Below are 14,007 nucleotides of genomic sequence, written 5' to 3' on the forward strand. Positions count from 1 at the left end.
CTCTAGGGGTCCTAGGACCCCTAGGGACATAGAGTAACCAATAATATGGATTGAATGGGGTTGTAGGCTAGTCCTTGACCCCATTCAACTCATCATGTCATAACTTGTGTCCTTAGGGGTCCTAGGACCCCTAGGGACATATGGTAATTGATGCAATGTGTCAAATGGGGTTGTAGGATACCCATGACCCCATTTGATCAATTACATTGTTACATGTAACTATAAGCATCATAGGATCCCTAGGGATGTACCTATTGGATTGTGACATATGTCCCTAGGGCCATAGGACCCCTAGGTATAGGGTAATCAATGTAATGGGTCAAATGGGGTTGTAGGCAAGCTCACGACTGATGACCCCACTCAACCCATTGCATCATGACATGTGTCCCTATGGGTCCTAGTAACCCTAGGGACATAGTGTAATCAATTTTATGGTTTGAATGGTGTCATAGGATAGCCCATGACCCCATTTGACCCATTGCATCATGACATGTGTCCCTAGGTATCCTATGATATCAAGGGACATAGGGTAATCGATGCTATGGGTTGAATGGGGTCGTAGGCTAGCCCAAGACCTCTTTCCACCCATTTCATTGTGACATGTGTCCCAAGGGGTTCTAGGACCCTTACAAAAATAGGATGATACATTCCATGGGTCAAATGGGTTCATCAGCTACCCCACAAACCTAGTCGACTCAAAGAAACATATGGTAAATGATGTAATGGTTTGAATAGGGTATCCTACAACCCTATTCAACCTATCATATCATGATATTTGTCCCTATGGGTCCTACAAACCCTAGGGTAATCAATTTTATGGTTTGAATGGGGTCATTTGCTAGCCCATAACACCATTTGACGTATTGCATCACGACATGTTTCCCAGGGAGTCCTAAGATGCCTATGGATATTGGGTAATCAATGCTATGGGTTGAATGAGATCATAGGCTAGGCTATGACAATATTCAATGCATTTTATCATGACATGTATCCCTAGGGGTCTTAGGACCCCTATAGAAATATGATAATCAATGTTATAGGTTGAATGAGTTTGTTAGCTACCCCACAGCCCCATTTGACCCATTACATCATGAAATGTGTCCTTAGGGGTCCTAGGACCCTTAGGGAAATAAGGTAATTGATGGAATGGGTTGAATGGGAATGTAGGATAGCCCACAACCTAATTTGACCCATTTTATTACAACATATGTCCCTAGGGGTTGTAGGACCCCAAAGGGCATAAGGTATTCAATGTAATGGGTCAAATGGTATCATGCCCAGTTTATGACCCCATTAGACCAATCATATTATGACATGTGTCTCTAGTGTTCCTAAGACCCCTAGGAAATAGGGTAATCAATGCTATGGGTCAAATGGGGTCGTAGGCTATCCCATGAACACATTTGACCCATTGCATCATGATATGTGTCCCCAGGGGCCCTAAGAACCCTAGAAACATAGGGTAATCAATACTATGGGTCGAATGGGGTAGTAGGCTAGCCCATGACTCCATTTGACCAATTACATCATTATAGGTGTCCCTAGGGTTCCTAGTGTTGTGATGTGGAGCCTAATTAGACTCAAAGGTTTATTCAATGTTGTTTTCTCCCTATATTATTTTTATAGGGGTTTGGCAGTAGCACCGATAGGATAGGATCAAGGGGTAGCACCCCTACAAGGTCCAAAAATACTCTTATATTGTAAAAGGTGTTGGCTATTATTTTTCTATTATTCTAACCCTAATTTTTTAAGTGATAAAAAACTTGTATAAAAAGGCTTAGGGTTAGGGATTTTCATAATGTGTAATGTAAAAATTGCTTCTTGCAATGATATTGAGGTGTAAGGGATTACAAATTGTAATTAGGTTGTAATGATTGGATTGTAATAATATTGGACTTGTCATTTGGTGGATGAAGCCTAGGGATTAGGTGAACCATGTTAAATCACAGTGTCTTGCATTCTCTTCTATGTGGTCTATTATTTTTTGACATTGCTAATATTTGCATGTAATTTTTATTTCTATCTAAGGTTAATCCTGGCACCTAGGACCCCTACAAAAATAGGATAATTGATACAATGAGTCAACTAGTGTCCTAGGATAGCCTACAACCTAATTCAACCCATCACATCACAACATGTGTCCTTAGGGATCCAAGGACCCCTAGGGACATAGGGTAATTGAAGCTATGGGTCAAATGGTGTTGTAGGCTAGCTCACAAGACCATTTAACTCATTGCATCTTGACATGTGTCCCTAGGGGTTCTAGGAACCCTAGGGACAATGTGAAATTGATGTAATGGGTTGAATAGGGTTGTAGGCTATCCCATGACCCCATTAGACCTTTTCATCATTAAATGTGTCCCTAGGGCTCCTAAGATCTTATGGAAATAGGATAATTAATGCTATGGGTTGAATGGGTTTGTCGACTAGTTTACAACCCCTTACGATCCATTGCATCATGACATGTGTCCCTAGGGGTCCTAGAAACCATAAGGAGATAACATAATTGACGCAATGAGTCAAATGGCATTGTAGAATAGCTCATGTCCCCATTTGACGCATTGCATTGTGGCATATGTTCCTAGGGTTCCTAGGACCCCAAGAGACATAGGGTATTTAGTGTAATGGGTCAAATGGAGTCATGGGCAAGTCTACGACCCTATTAGATCAATTCTATTGTGACATGTGTCTTTAGGGGTCCTACTACCCCTAAGGAAATAGGGTAATCAATTTTTGTCTTGACTATTAAGCATAAGAAAGATCGAGTGGTGACATCCCTTCACCTACTCCTAAGGTAGTAACAAGCATCAACACTCTTCACCAAACAAGAAGAGTCAAGAAATAAGAGACATTTCACCAAATATTGAGGTCAGTCTAGATGAAAATATTGAGATAACACAATTTGATCTAGAAAATCTCATCTTGTAGAAAATCCTTTTGCTACAAGAAATTTTAAAGAAGGAAAAGAGAAAAGAAGAGCTCAAGAGAGAGCTAAAGTAGAAATAGACTCTACAAGAGGTAAAGAATAGTTTTGTTGATTCTTTTCATATAAAGAATGTAGATAAAGAGACATCTATATGTTGGAATTCTTTAAAATAATTGAGAGGGGGAGTGAATCAATTATCCAAGGTCTAGATGTAAAAATAAAACTTTTTACAATTTTGTGAACCCATATCCATAAATCATTTTCATCATGGATGCATCCATTAGGTCATAAAATCACTTAAACTTGTAGGTTATTGTCAAATTAATTTTGCAAAAATGTAAACATGAAACATAACAGATTTGATAACACATTTAATACAATTATTTAACATGGAAACCCAATTTGGGAAAAACCACTAGTAACATTTTACTCATTCTCACTCTTATGAAGTGATGCCTTGTGAAAGGCCAAGCCTATTAAAGTTTTCAATACACACTATTAAATATGACTTGGTTAAAGGATTTAAATCACCCTACTAGGAGTGAGCCTTGTTAGAGGACTTTAGATCATTCACTTGGAATGTCACCTAGTTAAATGATTTACAAATGACTATTAGGTCAACCTTAATCCAAAGGATTTCCCCTAGATTGATACGATGATTAGAAAGTAACATTTTGGCTTGATCTGATAACGACTTACAACATACTGGTAGATTAAAAATCTTTGTTTTAGTCCTCCATTCTGCTTGGCTTTCATACACTTTAGCTCTGATAGCTTGTTCTCCCTTCAAGCATCCATACCCTTAAGCCTTCTTTCTTTGCATTCCAATGTAGTCTCTTCTCTTAGGTCATTGAATGGTGCAATACCCTAGACTCCTTGTCTTCCTTAGGTTCTCACACATGATAACCTTTTCTTCTAACCAGCCATCTTTATAAATAGAAAATTAAGATTTTTTTTCATTCATCCTCCTTTGTCCATTTTAGGGTTAGGTTAGATTATGTAGGATTCAATGAATCTTCCCATCATTTCATTTCATTCCCTTCTAGTAACTTTTCCTTCAATCCTCTTTCAATTTTCCTCAAAATGGTTCATCTTGAATTTTATGCCACCATCTCATCAAGATTATCTTCCACATGGTTCACACAATTGAAGAAACCAAACTTGTTGGCTCATATTCATTGAATTCATGATCTTTCTCATAATGATGACACTCAAAATTAACTTTCTTCTAATTTTTGGTACATACCATGTTTCTCAAAATCCACTATCAAAACACTTAGCATGAACTAAAGTTTACTAGTGCCCGAAATCAACTAAACTTTACTTAGTTTACACTATATAACTTGGCTTACACTAAAAATGATTTTTCTCAGCTACAATTGATTTTCTGCTTGGCTTACACTAACTTTTCTTGTCACCTGCTATGCAGATTGTTAAGCTTGGCAGATATAATTCATTTAACTTGTTCTTTTGAACTTAATTAGTGTATCCATCCTTTACAACCTTAAGTAGATTATCAATGCACTATAATATCACTATCTTAACTAATTGTTGTACTCCTTTTCCATATTTTAATTCAACCTTTCCTCTAGGTTCTATTGTTACCTTATTTGATCAAATCCTCTTCATCAATCTAAAAAATAATAGTACTCAAATCATCTAAGCAATTGTCTTAACAACAACTAGCAAGTTTGACATCAACGATAAAACAAGGATTGATTCAATAGATATTCATACTTGTATGATTTCATTTTCAACACTATATTGATCAAGTGAGTGCTAAATTTTTTGAATCCAATGACAAGTTAATGGATTGTTGAGCAAGAAGAGTTGAGACCAAGGTTATGGATAAATTCTTCATAACTATAGCTAAGGAAAAAGTGTTATTATAGGATAAAGTACAAATAATGATTGACATTATATAGAGGGTACAACAAGTGTACACAATTTGTCAGATATGCAAAGATTTACAGATACTATTCAAGCATAGGTAGGTAAGAATTAGGCTAAGATGAAGGCATCTATCATGATTATCTTAGAGTCAATAGGATCTAGCATAGACTACTACAATATTCTATCGAATGATCAAGGTAGAATGGTTGAGCTTTAGGTAGCTGGCAAGACCATGAGATCCAAATTGGTCTCAATTGAAGAAAGGGTAATACCTCATTTGGAGATTATGTAGAGAGAACTTAAAATAGCCCTAGATCTTATCTCAGAAGATCATAAATTATTAGTGGTTGAGAGTTTGATTAGTTTAGCTATAAGAGTACAACTACGCAACCAAATTTTGGGGGCAGCAAGAACCACATGGAATCATGCACTAGCCATGATTACCAAAGTTCACAAGGAATCCATTGAAACATATGGATTGCTTCAAAATTTTCCACCCAAGTAATAGTGACATCAAGTGTTTAAAAACAAGGGGGAAATATATACTAGGGAGAAATTTATATAGGAGTATCATACACAAGTAATGAACAAAGGCTATAATGAATTCTTGTATTCATTTTTCACAAGTCATATGACTTAGGGGGAGAGCTCATTTTTGTATTGATATGACAAATTGTAAATGTGAAAAAATGTTTTTTCCACTAATTTCAAAACGGGATATTGTTGGTATCTCTAACTACTATTGTCTATTAGTAATAATTCACTTAGTCATTTACAAGGCAGAGTTAGAAAGCCATCACTATGACTGAGCTACTCTATATAGGCCAAGTCACGTACATAAGATAGTATGCACTAAGTAAATTCTATAGAAGCTGAGTAAAGTATGGTTAGAGTGCAATTTTCTATATAGACTGAGCTCATTCAATGACTAAACAAGTCATCAGCGATTGAGTATAATTCAATAAATATAATTACTGAGTGATATACTATGTATTAAGCACAATATATGTTGAACATCAAGAGGTTAATAAAAGTCAAGCTACAACAACGATGAACACCAGTCATAGTAGAGATTGAGCAATGAAGAGCTTATGTAAAAGTTAGGAATGGAACATAGGTTTAGGCAATATGATTATCAGGCCAATTTGGAAGGTTTATTTAAGTTTTGAAAAGGTTGTTATATAACATTTAATACTTTTTTAGGTTGTTACAAATATTTACATGGCATGGATCACATATCCCCATGTATATGTTCAACCATTAGGATGAAGAGGAAAAACATGAAACCATCTAGAAAACTCTTTGTAAAATCTTTATATAGTGATGATGTCAACCTAGATCATAAGGGGAAAGAGAGTGTGGAAGAAAGTGATCATGTGTGTATGTGTGTGTGAAGAATAGAAAGGAGAATATTAGAAGTTATTCAAGGGGTTTTTAATCATCTAATTGATCTGGGGGATACTTTTGTCAAAATTGAAGTATCTCCAAAACTCCAAAAATTAGCATCAAATTAAACTCCTTGAAATTCTAGACCCAATGCAATTTGAATGGACAAAAACGGAGTCCATATGAAAAAGTTATGGTCAGTCAAAGGTTGGTCGAACTGAGAATGAAGGTCATCAAAAAGGTGAAAAAATAATCATCTCCAAAGTGGTCAACAATGGATTTCAAAATAAAGAACTCATTGAGAGCTTTTCGACAGTGTTTGTTTCATCAAAAATAGAGCCCGTACATGGAAGTTATGCCATTTTGAAGTTCAAGGTAAGAGATGAATATAGTTGATGTCATCATAACGTTAGCAAAGTGGGTAAATAGGAAAAAAAGATTTCATGGTCAGATTTGAACTCATGACCATTTACCTTCAAAATTGATGCCTCAATCGTTGCACCAAGCATCGATTTCAAGCCTTTGTTGGACTAGTATTGCAGATTTGAATGCTAACAAGATCCAGGATTGAGAAAGGCGAAGGAAAGCTTGAGGAATACAATCCTGAGATTGGAAAATGAAGGACTAAACCATCATCACAAATGGCAGACGAAGGTGGACAAGCTTTTCAAGATAAGAGTATTTAGAAGACTCTTCAGAATTTGCAGACAATGGTAGAAGTTTTGGTATGAGAAAGAGAAGAGAAGATGCAAAGATGTGCAGCTCGAAAGGACAAAGGGAAAATGAAAGGTGTTGATCGTGATCCACCAAAGACACCTCCTTCTTCTCCTTCTTCTCCATCTTCTCCTTCTTCCCCCTCTTCTCCTTCTTCTACCCATTCTAAGTCTTCTAATATTTTCAAAGGAGGACATAAGCCTCAAATTAAGTTGGATGTAAAGTTTGACTTACCAAAATATTGTGGGGAGTTAAATGCCAAGAAACTAGATGACTAGATTCAACAAGTAGAAGTCTACTGTAGAGTTCAAAACCTTGTAGATGATGTTGACAGAATTCAGTTAGCCACTCTTCATTTAGGTGGTGTAGCCCTAACTTGGTGGGAGAGTAGGTCTCGGGATGAAACTTCACAACATGGTAAGTTTAGTTTTTCTTGCTCAGAATTTGTTACTGCTTTAAAAAAGCAATTCTACCCCCTAGGTCATATGCAGTAGTTAATGATGAACTGGCAACATTTTAGGCAAGGGAAAGGTCAGTCTATCTAGGATTACACCCATGAATTTCACAAAAAGGCTATTTCATTAAATGTCCCATTGTATACCTAGGACACCTTACTCAAGTATATAGGTGGTCTTCATTCTTACCGAAGGCATTCTATTCTCATCTTGAATCCTTGTAATTTGGATGAAGTATGTGTCCAGGTAACACATTTAGAATCAAGGGGTAAGGGTACTTTCATTGATAAGTCTAATAAAAAGCCATCTAATTCTGACGAAAAGTCTAAAGGAAAAGGAAAGGGTAAAAAGACAGCAATAGTAAAGAAAGAGGGTGACAAACCCACATGCTCACATTGCAAGAAAGAATGGCATGATGATTCTAAGTGCTGGAAGTTACATCCTGAAAAGAGGCCAAAGCGATATGGTGGAAACAAAGGTAAACTGAAAATTGTTGCTGTAATTCAACAAGATCTTGGATCTGACTCCAGAGATGAGACAAAGATTGTTGCTACTGGGATTCAAGGTAAAGGAAAAGGTATATCTCTTTCATCAGCTCCAAGTTCTTCTAGCATAAGTGCAAGTACAAGTAAAGAATCTTCTCCTAAGAATGATACGCAAAGGAATGAATTATTTCACATTTGAGTTGTTATCAAGCATAATAAGGTTGATACATTATTTGATACGGGTTCCCAAGTTAATTTGATATCTGAGGAAGTTGTTAAAAAGCTTAACTTGACTACAACACCTCATCCAAAACCATACCCTCTTGGATGGGTTTGCGATGATGCATAGTTATAGGTAACTAAACAATGCAAGTTAAGATTTGCTATCACTATAAACTTTGTAGATGAGGTAGAAGTTGATGTAGTCACTTTAGATATATGTGGTCTTGTACGTGAGAGTCCCTATTTGTTTGATCATCAAGCTATCTTTTATAGGGGGGAAAATAAATATCATTTGTTTAAAGACAAGATTGAATACATTGTACGGGCACATAAGGTTAAGACTAATATGGCATTAGTCAATGTTGGTCAAATGAAAAGGTTAGTCAACTCTAGTAAGAATTTTGTGTTGATGCTTGTAAAAGCCAAAGAAGATGAAACATCTGAGGCATTTAAGGGATGTGATCCAAAACATAAGGCTGAAATAGTCAAAGTTGTTTCCGCTTACGATGACTTGTTTCAGGAATCGAAAGGATTGCCTCCTAAGAGAGAGATACAACATTAGATCCAATTGTAGCCAGATGCACCACTTCCTAATATTGGCATGTACCACTTATCAGTGTTGTAGAATGAAGAAATCAAGAAGCAAGTTCAAGATTTGGTCAAGAAAGGAGTTATTCGTCCTAGTACTTCTCCTTGTGGTTCTCCTATTGTGTTGGTTCCAAAGAAATATGGGACTTGGAGAATGTGTATTGACTATAGGGCTCTAAACAAGATAACGGTAAAGAACAGGTACCCTCTTCCTAGAATTGATGATTTACTTGATTAGTTGAAACATGCAATTTATTTCAGTAAGCTAGACTTACATAGTGGATATCATCAAATAAGAATTGCAGAAAGTGATATTTGGAAAATTGCTTTTAAGACAAAACAGGGACATTTTGAGTGGTTGGTCATGCCATTTGGGCTTTGTAATGCACCAACTACATTCATGAGAGTCATGAATGATGTCTTTCATCCCTTTATTGATGATTTTTTCATAGTCTACTTAGATGATATTCTTGTATTTAGTAAGTCTTGGGATGATCATGTGATTCATGTAAAGAAAATATTTGAGATACTGAGAAAAGAAAAACTATATGTAAAGATGTCAAAATGTGAATTTGCAAAGACATCCTTAGTGTACTTAGGCTATGTCGTAGGGAATGGTCAACTGAAAGTAGACCCTATGAAGGTCGAATGTATTGTAAAATGGCCTAAGACAAGTACAGTTATAGAAATTAGGAGTTTCTTAGGTGCAGTTCAGTACTGGAGGAAGTTCATTGCAAATTTCTCTTTCATTGCATCATCGTTGCATGCATTAACCAGTACCAAGGCAACTTTTCAGTGGGGAGGTCTGAAATAGAAGGCTTTCAACACTTTCAAGGAAATTTTGAACACCGCACCAGTTCTAGCTCTACCTAATTTACACCAACCATTTGAGATTGAGACAGATGCGAGGGGGTTTTCCATGGGAGCTGTACTCATGCAAGGAGGTAAACCAGTCTGCTACCACTCTGAAACTTTTTCAGGAGAAGAAAGTAACTATCCTACATATGATAAAGAACTTTATGCTTTAGTTTAGAGTGTTAAAAAATGGAAGCACTACTTAATGGGAAAGGAAACTGTAATCCACACTGATCACCAACCACTACAATATTTGCACTCACAATATAAGTTGCAACAAAGTAGGCACTTTAGGTGGATGGGTTTTCTGCAACAGTTTCATTTGGTAATTAAGTATAAGAAGGGTTCCCATAACAAAGTAGCAGATATGCTCTCTAGGCCTCCTATTTAGAATGCTTTGATAATCCTTCAAAATAGTTCTATAGTTCATGAAATTTTTTAGGAACAATATGCTAATGACGAGAACTTTAAGGATATCTATGCAGCTTTAATCCATGGTAAACATGTAGAAGAGAAAGATTACTATGTGTAGGATAATTTGTTGTATCACTTGGGAAAATTATGTATTCCTAGAAATGAACAAGCACATGCAGGACAATTTGGGGTAAGTAAGACATTAGCTCAATTACAAAAATATTGTTATTGGCCTCGTATGCAGGAAACTGTCACCAAGTATATAAAAGGATGTGTAATGTGTGCAACCAGTAAACCAAGTAATAGGAAATAGGTTTGTACACACCATTACCTATACCATCCCATCCATGGGAAAGTGTATCTATGGACTTTGTGGGAGGTTTACCTATTTCTAGGAAGGGTCATGATTATTTGTATGTAGTAGTTGATCGGTTCAGCAAAATATGTATTTTATTGCCTTGTAAAAAGCAAGTTACTGCTAAACTGACTGCTCATTTTTACTTTCAAAATGTATGGGTTCATTTTGGGTTACCCACTTCTATTGTATCGGATCAAGATTCTCAATTCTTAGGGGAATTTTGGTCATCTTTATGGGGACTCATGGACACCAAGCTAAAGAAGAGTACAGCCTTCCATCCATAGACCGACAGACAGATAGAGGTAGTGAATAGGACAATTGTGCATCTACTTAGAGGCTACTGCAGCAAACATCCTAAGTTGTGGGATGAAAGTCTTCATTATGTGCAACATGCTTACAACCATGTGGCACACTCTTCTACAAAGAGGTCTCCTTTTGAGACTTGCTTCGGTTACTTTCCTAAGACACTAGTGGATTTTTCTTTTGGGAAGGACGATGTTGTAGATGGATGACATGATGCAGAAAAGGCTTTAAAGTTCATCCAGAAGGTCCAAGCAATCCATCAGGCAGTAGAAGCACAATTAGAGTAGAGCCAAGCAAAATACAAGGCTCGCCATGATAAGCATTGCATTGATCACCAATTCCAAGTTGGTGACAGAGTTTGGTTACATATCAGCAAGGAAAGAATGCAAGGTGAAGGAAGAAGCTCAAAGCTATCAGGTATGGTCCTTTTGAGATCTTGGAAAAGATCGGTACTAATGCTTTTCACCTTAATCTTCCTCCATACATGCAAATTTACTCAGTTTTCAATGTTGAGAATCTGAAGTTGTATGAGCCTCCAATGATCTTGGATGAAGACATCAGTGTTTAGATTCCATCAGTTGATGATCTTTCACCAGAGTATATGTCAGAATTGTCAGAAGATGTTATCCTAAATAGGAATGTCAGAACTTCACGAAGAGGACCAGTTGAATACCTTAGAGTGGGATTGAAGGGGATGCATCCAAGTAAGGCAAGATGGATGGAGATTGGTAAAGTGAGGGAACTATACCCTCACCTTCTTTCTGAGTAATCCAAACTTTTGGTGGTCTAAAAGATCCTCAATGGGGAGGCTTGATCCAGGGGATACTTTTCTCAAAATTGAAGTATCTCCAAAACTCCAACAATTAGCATCATATTAAACTCCTTGAAATTCTAGACCCAATGCAATTTGAACAGACAAAAACAGAGTCCATATGCAAAATTTATGGTCAGTCAAAGGTTGGTCAAACTGAGAATGAAGGTCATCAAAAAGGTGAAAAAATAATCATCTCCAAAGTGGTCAACAATGGATTTCAAAATAAAGAGCTCGTCGAGAGCTTTCCAACGGTGTTTGTTTCATCAAAAATGGAGCCCGTACATGGAAGTTATGCCATTTTGAAGTTCAAGGTAAGAGATGAATATAGTTGATGTCATCATGACATCAGCAAAGTGGGGAAATAGGAAAAAAATATTTCATGGTCGGATTTGAACTCGTGACCATTTACCTTCAAAATTGATGCCTCAACCGTTGCACCAAGCATCAATTTCAACCGTTGCCCCAAAATGGCTTTTGTCATTGTGCTATTTAAGCACTTAAACATTATGATGCATGATTTTTTATTTAACCTTTGACCATAAACCTACCAACCTTAGCAAATTAAGGTTATTTGTTATTTTCTTACCCCAAAATTGACATGAGCCAAATCTATTAAAAATGGCTAAAGGTTAATTCGAAGGGAGGAATTAATTGAAGGGTCTAATATTATATCATTTTGTTATAGCCTTATTTTGGCTAATTTCATGTATAAAAAGGGGGTTTAGGAGACTCTTATGGGCATTCAAAAAAAGGAGAGAACGTCGAAGTGCTGAGAGTAAGGGAGATTTTTTAAGTGTTTATTCCTGTACTTTGAAACAGCGTGATGTTGTTGTACTTCAAAGGAATGACTTTGTAAACATTTGTACCTAATTTTTAGAGATAATCGGATCGGTCCCCCTATTAGAGCTGGACCCGGAGACATAGTCCATACGGATGAACTCCGAGATCAAATTGTTTGCGTCTTCTTTCTCTCATTTTCTCTTTTATCAGCTTAATCTTGTTGTTCTCTTATTTCATTTACGTTAATTTGATTCGTTAAAAGTTTTAAATTAATTCTATGTAATAAATTCGCATTCCTCTGTAATAGTCCTAGATCCTAATCAGATCACTAATAGAATAAGTGACTTATTCATAAGAAGTTAAAGTGGTTGGGAAAGAAAAGAGTATCGGATTAGAGGATATTATTAATTAGTAAGGAGAAAATGCAAAATCAGCTTACAAAGAAAACCAAGAGTTAGGTGCTAAACACATTTTAACAAACTTGAATCAGGGAAAATCTCTTAATAAAGTGGTCTTACCAGATTTGTGTAAATCTCCTAATAGATTGCTTACTTAGTTGTAAGTTTTAAATCCTCTAACAAGGAGAAACCTAATAGTTTCTTAAGTATTTAACAAGATAGAATCCTCATTGAGTAGATCATATATTATGGTCAAACATTGTAACCTTAATTGCTTAACTTTATTAGTATAGTAGTTAAGATTTGTGTATGCCATCCACACCCCAGTTTTACCTTCACCTTGGAGGGTTTCATGGTAACACATAATGTGTTATGTGTTGTTACTTTCATGCATATGATTGAATTGATTTACATGTTACAAAAATTATTGGAAGTTGAAAAGGTATAAAATGGTATAGATTCTGACTCACCCCCCTCTCAATATTTAGTTTACTCCTCTATCAATAAACAATCCTCGCCACATTACCTTACATTCTTCGAGGAATATTATAAATCTCTTAGTCAACCACACAATCTTGCACTATGCATTGAGGTTCAAATATGCATTACCTGAGTTAAATGAGTATTAATAGACAATGGTGTAGGTTTTAAAATTGTTTGTGTTCAAAATTTGGGGTTATCTAAATTTTTTGTTGATCCAAGGCACAAAATAACTATCAAACCTTATGATGAGGTTGAGTGTTCTTCCAAGAGTCCTATTGTGTTTCCCAATGGTGTAGGTTCTATAGAGAAGGATGTGGTGTTTCAATTATTTGACATTCAACTTGCATACAACACTTTTCTAGGTAGACCATGGATACATGATATGTAGGATGTACCATCAACCTTTCATAAATATATAAAGTTTCCCTTCAATAGTACTGAAGTTTTGATTCTAGGAGATAATTCTATGTTTATTAACATTCTTACTACCATATAATCATTGATTCTAAATAATTAACCCTCTATTAAAACTAAATCCTTTCCTTATACTTGTAACATGAAGCTGAAAATGATGACCATTGGTATTGGGAAATATGCTCTAGACTTTATTGTTGTGTTGCCAAAACCTGCACATTTTTATGGAAAACCATCTGCTAGCATAAAACCCACCTCCTCATCTATGAATATTTATGGTACATTTCTTTAATCCCTAATTCCATTAGAAGATGAAAAAGAAGACCTAACTAATAGGAATTTAATATATACAGAGGAATATCCAATTTATGACGTTATACTTGCTATAACTATTTCTCCAAAGAGGTATGGAAAAGTTTACTTGTTTCTTATGAAGATAGACTATCCTAGAAACATACCTTTTCTTTGGATAAGGTCACAAGAGTAAGGATAGAAGTGGCTTAGGTTATGGAGTTAAGA

Source organism: Cupressus sempervirens, chromosome 5 (genome assembly GCF_028749045.1).
Source record: "Cupressus sempervirens isolate cs-2001-9-10 chromosome 5, ASM2874904v1, whole genome shotgun sequence".
Lineage (NCBI taxonomy): Eukaryota > Viridiplantae > Streptophyta > Pinopsida > Cupressales > Cupressaceae > Cupressus > Cupressus sempervirens.